Source organism: Labrus bergylta, chromosome 18 (assembly GCF_963930695.1).
Source record: "Labrus bergylta chromosome 18, fLabBer1.1, whole genome shotgun sequence".
Taxonomy (NCBI): domain Eukaryota; kingdom Metazoa; phylum Chordata; class Actinopteri; order Labriformes; family Labridae; genus Labrus; species Labrus bergylta.
Genome location: NC_089212.1, coordinates 19,512,589 through 19,521,168, shown reverse-complemented (window position 1 = coordinate 19,521,168; position 8,580 = coordinate 19,512,589). Strand labels below are relative to the sequence as shown.

General features: G+C 40.8%; 1 protein-coding gene across 2 annotated transcripts in view; it reads left to right on the top strand.

Annotated features, from left to right (window-relative positions):
• Nucleotides 1-2,507: 2,507 nt before the first annotated feature.
• slc7a14a (solute carrier family 7 member 14a) overlaps nt 2,508-8,580 on the top strand; it is a 32,128-nt gene continuing 26,055 nt past the window's right edge. The window contains exon 1 of one of the 2 annotated variants that reach the window (XM_020654679.2): nt 2,508-2,868. The gene's annotated coding sequence lies outside the window, so the exon portion shown is untranslated. Of the gene's footprint in view, nt 2,869-3,022; nt 3,302-8,580 lie in introns of those variants that run through there. The other variant, XM_020654680.3, reaches the window with a different exon arrangement.

The window sequence follows — 8,580 nt, the reverse complement described above, 5'->3', positions numbered from 1 at the left end:
CCGAAGAGCTACTTGGTCTCGGGGTAGGATTGAAGGCATGGTCTTTTAAATCAGTTCCTACAGAGTGAAGAATGCAGGAGAAAGAAAGACAGTTACTGCAGTGGACTTTAAGCATTCTCACTGCCAACCTATTAAACAATCTGCTCTCTCTCCCCCTCCAAACTCTTTCACTGTTTATGAGTATTGCCCTTTTTACTGAATGTTTCTGGCTCTGTCCTCTTTTATCTCTATAACGCTAATGCTGCATCTTTAAATGGCCTACAGGTTCTCTTTTCTTTTCTTTTCAGTTCTCCTCCTCCAGTGTGGCACAGGGAGTGGCATAGAGAGAGAGAGATGAAGGCTACATCTGGAGCTTGAATTGAATAATACATGCCTGTTAGAGCAGTACCAGGGAGGCTGACATGGATGGAGGAGAGACCATTGAGCTGGATATAGAGTTTTGATAGCCTGTGAGTATGGAGCATTTATTATGATGAGATATGAGCAGGCGGGTTAGTTACAGTGAAAATATGAGATCCAATAAATCTATGACATACACATATGCATGAGGGAAAAAACGGAGAAGCAGTTATTCAATGTGAATGCTCATAAACATCCACACATCAACATGTAAGCAGCCCGTGCGTCGCGTAGATGCTGTGGTCGAGGTTTGACCTTACTCTAATCTGACATGTGTGTGTGTGTGTGTGTGTGTGTGTGTGTGTGTGTGTGTGTGTGTGTGTGTGTGTGTATATATGTGTGTTTAAATCTGCCAGATATGAGGGGTCACTCCTGCCCTGTAGCCTAGTGACCTCATCAAACAGTGCTGAATTATGGGTAGTGGCACTTAGGTCTAACAGCTGTCTCTCGGCTTAGGGCACAATGATCGTGAGTCATCTCGCACACGCACACACACACACACACACACAGAAACTCCCACACTCACAGCAGCTGGACTGCAGGGTAGCTGACATTTGGTAGTGAAGGAGAGAGCAGTGAGTGTGAGCAGGATGAAACAACAGGGCAGCAGCCATGACTGTATGAAACATGACTGTATGAAAAAACAGAAAGATGATGGTCAGCTGTTATCTAACGTTACAAACCGCTCCCTTGCAATACAAATTGATTTTATTTTCTATTTTTTTCTTAGTTGTTTGGGGGGGGAAAAGGTAGTAAAGTGCAAAAGTGAAGTCAAAATAACCCCCCCTTGTTGATGTGCCAATGCAACATCAACATCCACACACACACACTTTCAATGCAGATGATGTTAATAGGCTATCTATGTCAAATAACATGGCTGTCTGCTGAATATTTAATCAGAGACCAGCTCAGGCTGAATAATTCAGCACAACGGGCCTTTGGAAATGAATGGTGGCTGCTTGGTGGTATGCATTTCGACACAGGTCATTAAATATCAACACTGTGCTCAAAAGACCCCCCTCTCAGGTCATTGCATCGGTGGAAAATGCCACATGATTCAAACGCTGCCTTAATGTGACACTTCTGTATTTGACAGACATGGACTGTCTGACTTTTGAATTCCATTTTGCATCAGTTAGGATGATTTGCTGCTGCTACAACCTATTGATCTCCTGCATGGCAAATTATGAAGACAACACCTCTTCAAGTGGATGCGAATTGTACACCTAACAAGCTTCAGTAATGGATTTCCTTAAACATTTCAAATCTAATTTGACTATCTTCATAAATAGATGAATATAATGTTTCCTGTTTCCTGCAAGAAAAATAGAGTAAAAAACATTATTCCCAGGTTATATTTCAGAGGTTTATCCTTCGTTGAACCCCTATGATCATTTTTAAAAAGCCTTTCTATAAATAAATCATGTTTTTGTGTGGCTATTCTCCTGATGTCTTCCTGATGTTTTATACAAAAGCTGGACAAAAGAACATTTTAGTTCATTCATTTTTACTGCTATAGGTACTTTTTTTTCTGGATCAAGTGTCCCTAAAAAAGTTCTGACACAACCCTATAATGGAATGTATTCCTAATATGTTCCTAAATATATATCATGCATGCTTCACTCCACCGGAAGACAATTAAAGTCTGGGACCCTTATCTAGAAAAAAGTGACCCTATGTTGTCCTTTTCCACTTTATTTCCAAAGAGATCTTTGCGTCTTCTGTTTCTAGCTGCCCTCCAAAAGTCCCACCTTCTGCTTATAGACAGGTGGTTAAACTGATAGAACACTTAAGTCTGGTATATGGTTCATATTTCTTTTTGTTTTTTGTTTTTGTTGGACAATCTTTCTTTCCCTCTCCTCATCCATGGTTACTCTTAACCTATTTTGCTTCACTCATGTCTGAGCTGCTTTGTTCCGTTTGTTTTTCCCTTGCACTGATCATTTAATAAACATTTATTTACCAAAACAAACACTTGTTTTCCAATTTATTCCTACATTTCCTGAATGTGTTTTTTTTTGTTGCTTAAACTAGCCTATGTATATAAAAACGATTTTAAAAAGTAGTTTACATTAATGATGAAAAAGTATGTTCGACCACTACTTAAAGAACATTTCTGGGACATTTGCGGACATATTGTGGTGATAATCCTCGTGTCACGGTTGGATCACTTTTAATCACGTGAGAGGGCTGGAACAATGACGTCCGGTCAGCTCGGTGTCTGCGGGCCGGTCGAGTAAAGAAAAAAAAGAAAATACAAACCGGATGAACAAAAAAACAAAAAAAAAACAGAGTGTCTCGCGGTCACATGTCGTGCAGCGGGCTGCTGAATGATTTAAAGCGTTTTACATCATCAGCCTCCCTCCCTCCCTCCCTCCCTGGCGCGCGGGCTCCCGGAGATGCTGCTGCTGATGCTGGTGACCGACTGCAGCATCCGACATGGGCATCCTTTAATCCGGCCGAGACACAGTGAGTGCTTTTCCTCCACTTTTACTATTCCTCCCATCCTCTAGTTACATCCTACTACAATTCCCCACTCCACCTCTCTCCTCAACTGCCCCCCCCCCTCCCCTCTTCTATCTCATATTGTTGTCTTCCTTTGTGCCGTTTTTTTTTCTTCCTTTCACCACGAGCGATGGCGCATAACTCGGTGGAAACCGTGTGTTCCCGTAGAGGTGAGGAAATAGTCCCCTCCTGTTTGTAAGCCTGGCACCACACCTTTGCGTCTTTGCGTGAGAAAGAGAAAGGAGAGGAGGAGAGTTTAGGGCGGGTGTCGCTTCTCCCGGCGGACCAGAGCTGCAGCAGGCTCCGTTTGGAGGGACTGTAGAGGAGTACAGGAAGAGACAAGAGGGGCGACTGGGACTCGACTGAGAGAGGGTGGGACGTTTGATTGTTTTTGCAGGTGAGAGCGTGTGTAGTGGTCGCTATTGTGAGTGTGTTTAGGGTGTGTAAGAGGGAAATGAGGAAAAACAAATAGATGTTGATGAAAGTTATTGTCTTTTTGCACATGAAATAAGAGGGGAAAGGAGCGCTTTTTCATGCTTTATGCTGTGTTTGTGTTAGTCAGTCCTTGTGCTACTGTATGCTATAATAGTGTGGTATGATAAAAGGATAAACAGGCGAAAGTAAGCATCTTGCATAGGCTGATTCTTTCTCTAATGTGGGAACAATTCATATGCGTTTATCACAACCTCTTTGTTTTGCTATGGCGTCTATCTATCTATCTATCTATCTATGAATCTATACAAACATGGAGTTAACATACTGTGCTGCATGGTGCTTGTGTGTGTGTCTGTGAGAGGACAGAAGCACTCAGACACTGAGAGCCTCAAGCTGTAGAACTGGGCTAATCCCTAATGACATGGCCAGATCTCTCCCTCTCTCTTTCTCTCTCTTTCTTTCTCTATGCCATAAGGTCTTGTCTTTCTCTCTCCCCCCTCCACCTAATTCTTTTCTTTTTTCTCTCTCTCTTTGTCTCTCTCTCTCTCTCTCTGTCTTCACTCATACTCTGTTGTGATGACGCGCTGTCCATGGTGCTGAAAACAGTCGTCAGCCGCTCGCCTGATAATACGCTCAGGCTTGATGGTCCTGTCAGCGCTCAACAGGTGCACATTACTCCTCATCAGAGCATCACCTAAACAGCTGCATGTGAATAGAGGACTATGGATTTCAACTTCAATTCAGTGCTACAAAGAGGTTTAGCTTGCATGCTAAAGCTGTAGGTTGGTGTTGTATTTAATTGAATTGTAAGCATAGATTATTAATTGCTATAAATAAAACAAGTGATGCTTTTTAAAGTAAAATTTACAATCCTCGGCTGACAAAATTGTAACTGGGTGATATATTATTTTAAATTTTTTCAATGTAGATCACACTCTTATTACAATACAGCAAATCCACAAAAGCCAGACATGTAGTGAAATGAACTGATGTATTTGCACTAACGAGAAACTTGACTAAATTAGTTCCAGCCGTAACAGTGGATGACAAAGAGGAAGACAAAAAAAAGTGATGATTATTAGGGAGGGTGAAAACAATAAAAGTCATAGAAGCCGATGATTACATAACCGACCAATTTAGCAACGGCAGTTTGTCTGTCTGAATATCCCTCGCAAACAAACACACAATCGCACTCACAGTGACACAAACAGCCCCCTAACACATCCAGGTCTCACATCAGATGACTCAGAGTCACGTGTTGGGCTACACCAAAGAAGAAGCTTGAGGTGATGTGGGTTGGTTTTTGCACGAGGGCCTTTCAGCATGACTTTTCTGCTTATATAGCATTTAAGTGGATATTTTTCTTTTCGCTTTCTAAAATGCAAATTTGCTGAAACTATAGGCTTTGAAGGTGATTTTGCATCTGATAAAGTTTTTGATTTTACAGCACAGGACAGCCTCTTGATTTCTGGTCTTTTTCTGCAGGAATATCCTGGAGGTTTGACAACACAGGTCCAGATCCAAGTCTAAACCAGCTTAAACAAAATGGACATACATTTAGTTAATTTAGTATGTTATATGAACATTTGAAAGGCTCAAAAGCATGCTAACTTAAGTGTCTTCATTATAAGCCAAACTGCAGTTAGGTCTTAAAGCTATAGCCCATGTAAGCTCACTTAGACAACGAATGGCTTTTACAGTATAACGACAGGTGCTAAAATGATGTGAGTAGTAGTACAGAAGGAGTACAAAGCACAAAAACTTGTCTTGTTATTTCATAGCCTTTATCAAATGTATATGTTAGCCCTCTTAAGCTAACTTCACATACAGATTAAGCACGGCATTGAAGCGAAACAAATCCAAAGTGCATTTTGATGCTTTTTTTCTTATTTTTTAAAACCTGTTTACGAAAAGCTTCCCTCGTTCAAATGTCGCACAGTATTGCTCTTTACCTGCAATAGAGACTGAGAGACAACAAAAACAAGTGAAGAAAAACAACTTCGTATCATCACCACAAGCTGAGATGGCAAATTTTAAGAAAAATTCAATAAAATAAGAAAATATGACACTTTATTGCCAGTTCAGCTCGGAAATGTGTCTTCCATAACCAGCTCAAAAATCCTCACATCAGAATCAAATCAAATCACATGTGACTTTTAAATCTGTCAGTTGCTTTTCCACCTGTCAAGCAGTAAGGGAGCACCTTTTTCATTTATTTGCCAAGTTTGATTTATGTCCACCTGATAATTGTGTTATATTATTACTCTGCTTTAGCTTCGGGCTTCTCTAACAACTGCAGAGAAAATACCTGACTGTTAAAGGGATAGCTCTTTTTTGATTTGTTTTAGATGTGGGTTTGTATGAGGTACATGTCAACAGTGAGTGTATTACCCAGAGGAGATAGCGGTCAGCTCTGCCCCTTTAATGAGAAACTGGATGGAGTACAGGCATGGAAGAAAAGCTATACATCACTGCAGATGGGGCCGTTTGTGCCGAGTTATTTAGCAAATTTTAAGACAAAAAATGAACTCAAAAACACTAACAATGTACTGGAAGTGTGGTGCTTTACTTTGCTGTCAGCAAGCCACTGTGTTTTTGCACTACTTGCAGTTATTTTGCAAAGTAACTATCACACATCTATACAACATTCAGGTTGAGTCTTACTCTATAATCTCAGTGTACTGCAGGCGGAGGAGCATGATTGTGTCTCTCTGACGGCAAAGTAAAGCACTGAAAAAATTCTAAATATAGCGTACACTTCTGTTGTCACCCTTTTTTTCAGATGGCCCCATCTGCAGGGATGTGTAGCTTAGCCTCTGTGCCGACAATCTGGCCGATTTCTCAATAAAAGGGGCAGAGCTGACTGCCGCCCCCTGTGGAAAATACAAAACAAGGACCTCATACAACCCCACCTCAAATGAGCAAGAAACAGCTTTTAGCTCTGAAGGGTCAAGCAGAAGGGTAATGCATGTGGTTTACTAAACACAAAGATTTCATGTTGTTATCACAGTTCGATTTGAGAATGGAAACATAGCTGCTTAAAGTTGTAAGCTACAGTGCAGGAGAGGTTTAGAGAATGCCTCAGGTGTCTCTCATCATTATTAGGGATAAAGATGCTGAGTGAATGCTTTTAGTGTGTGTGCGCGTTTGTGTGTGTTTGTGATACAACACAGACACTAGAGGAAATGGATGAGTGTTTAAGAGCCTTGAATGTTTATTTGTCTATAAGGAACAATAACACATTTTGTTATGCCGGATAAATACTTTCGAATAAGCGATGTTACAAGTGAAATCATACTGTAAAATATGGGTGCGACTGATGCAGCACAAACACAGACACACAAGCTTTTTTCTTATATTTATGAATGGCTGGTCGGCCCTCGCCGCCCTTTCTCTATATCTGATGCTGCTGAGCACTGACGTCAGAGAACCTGCCTGCGCATAAAGGCTAATATAATCAGAAGCTCACACACACAGACACGCATTGTCTCTTTGATTGTGTGTGTCCGCGGCACACACACAAACACAAACACAAGCACAATCACACACTCCTCTGGTTATTGGCTCAACAAGCTCCACAGGGAGAGAAAAAGAGAGGGCGAGACAAAGAGACAGAAAGAGACTGGAGGGGTTCTGTGTGGGAGGAGGACGGCCTTGATCATTATCATTACAATGTAATTGGATCTCTGTTATAAATTTGTGACTGTTGTTCAATCCCTACAGGTAGAGGAGTAGTTTCATGTCATTTAGAGCACTCTATATGAAGGATAAGTTGTAAAAAAAAAAAAGGAAAGAGCAGATGATAATTATGGACGGTACTCATTGATTCTGCCATCCTGAGGTCAATGTAGGTCGGCCTTTTCAAAACCTTTTAAACTCCAGTTATTTCAAAAAGCATTAAAAAAGCAGATTGAGATGTTTGTTTGCATTGATTAACTCAGTCATCTTGTAGAAGTAGAGTAATTCCAAACTGTAAAACTGGCTGAGAGGAAATCATTACATGTCTCTAAGCTTTGTCCCAATTATCCCCAATTACAGGCCTCCTTCCCCTCTTTTCAGTGCAGCCATCAGTTTAGAGTGGCTTTCAAAAAGACAGCTACAAGAGGCAGAGGGAATCTAACCTGGTAATCACCACACTGACTCCCGAAAAAAGGAAGGACAGAAAAGACGGTTATTTTAAACTAGCACGAAACAAACCTCCCAGACGTGGTATTTTTAAAACCCGAGAGCGCCGAATCAGACCCCTAATGGAATACAAAGAATTATTGTTCTTTCATCCCAGCTAATGATAATCAAATATTCTGCATCTTTAACATTCCCCAAAGCTCATGAAACTTTGCACATGCATCAGAATGTCGAAAAGTCAATGTTTACTTGGTGTCAAGTAATTGCACTAAACCAAAATGTCTTTTTAAATTGTCTTCCAAATCGGTAACAATGACAGTTGCATTTTGCAAACTCTCAGCTTTCACATATTATTGTAATTCTGCTGTTCTCTTTTGACAACAATGAAATATGGAAAACAATGTTGCTTGGATAACATGTCTAAGTCTCATCGATAAAAGAAAAAATGGTAGTTCATCCAATATGCTGTGTGTGCTTCAATTATGAAACAAGGTTTCTCATATTCCTGTTATAACTAAATGTCAGACTACAGAGTATGTAAGCATTAAGAAGCAGATAATGATCTCAATAAAGCCAATGAGAAACATACCCAATGATCAATGGTACCTCACCATGACCGACTGCACAAAGAAAAGAAATAGCACAGTTTATTCTTGACAAGCATTGGGTAATGTGGGAAAGGAAAAAAAACTTGTTGTTGGACAAATACTTCAGTCTGGGAGTTTTGGTTGCCATAGTAAAACAGGCCAAGGCTAGCTTCTGAGACAGAGACGGAGAAACAGAAAAACAGAAGCACAGGCGGTCAGGGAGGGAAAGGGAGGAAATACACTTGAGAATGAAGAACAGGTAAACAGGTGAAGGTGGAATCAGTGCAATCAAAAGGACCATCAACTGTCAGGGGATTGTTTGAACAACCGATTGTTGTGCCAGCAGGATACATGGACAAACAACTCTTTGTTGAACGACTGCAAGGATTGAGACGGATACACACCAAGAGGTATATATCTGTCTCTATCGGTTTATCGGGGTATCCGTCTCTCAAGAGGGGAAAGATTAGTGAGCAAGAATACAAGGGTGTTGTTTGACAGATACATGCCCCCATAGTCATCTAAACCC